Genomic DNA, 1,046 nt, shown 5'->3' with positions numbered 1-1,046 from the left:
CTTCGCCCGGATGGGCAGAGGAAGGAGGCAGAGGAAGGAGACAGAGGCCTGGTAAAACTTTTCGATCGAAAGGCCGGGACTCCCGCTTCCTTTCGATCGCAAAAGGGTCAAGCTCGCTCTGTTAGGTTACGAGGACTCAAGGTGCTTCAGGATAACGGCCTACGAGGTAAGCTCACGTTATCCTGAAGCGAGGAATCAGGCTGAGGACCTCCCACGGAGTCCTACATATACCGCGCGTGGGTGTTTTTCTCTTACGAGATTTGTCGCGGCGCCTGCGGCGCCTAGCGGCGGCGCCGCGCACCACTCTCGTCACATGGCGGGCGCGCGCGGGCTCGGCGCGCGGGCCGAACGCGCGTGCATAATTGTAAGCGTACCGCTACACTGTAATCTAATTTACATAAGGATATTAGAAGCACCAAGATCTTGCTATAATCATTTATTGGCGTTCCCTCAATCTATTGTGTTAAAACACTTATAGAGTCGTAATATATGTATATATATATTACGACTCTATAAGTGTAATAATTCTAGTTTTATAATAATTTGAATATATGTGACGTGACGTTTTTCGACAACGTCCGTCACAAGGGCTCGTTAGCCCGACCGTAACGGCTAAGTGGATCCTGCGTCCTCCGATTTTCGAGGGCGAGCGCATCTGCGATTTGGTCATGTTCCGCGACTAACATTTTGTAGTAGGATTAAACCGTTAGGCCTTGCACCGATCGAAATAAGCAAGAGATAGCGACTACTCGGAAGAGATTGTATTAAAGCGTCGTCTCACCGACTCCAAGCAACGAGGACTCCAAAGACGAGAGACTACCGAGACATACTCAGCGCCAGACGGGAGCATAGGTCACGTAATTACTCTTTCTTTTTCTTCCATCACGGAGCCCTCTTACTACTGTTCTCTTTTACAGAGTTTTCGGAGCGAGCCGACGGCCTTGCCAGGAGGCCCCGATAGTACAAGGGCGCAGGAGAGCTGACACCAGGGCTCGCTCCACGTATCGAGGGCCAGAAGCCCTCCCGGCAAGTCAACCTTGAAATCG

This window comes from Wasmannia auropunctata, unplaced genomic scaffold (genome assembly GCF_000956235.1).
Source record: "Wasmannia auropunctata unplaced genomic scaffold, wasmannia.A_1.0 LD336076.1, whole genome shotgun sequence".
In the NCBI taxonomy this organism is placed as follows: domain Eukaryota; kingdom Metazoa; phylum Arthropoda; class Insecta; order Hymenoptera; family Formicidae; genus Wasmannia; species Wasmannia auropunctata.
This window is presented reverse-complemented; position numbering follows the sequence as displayed.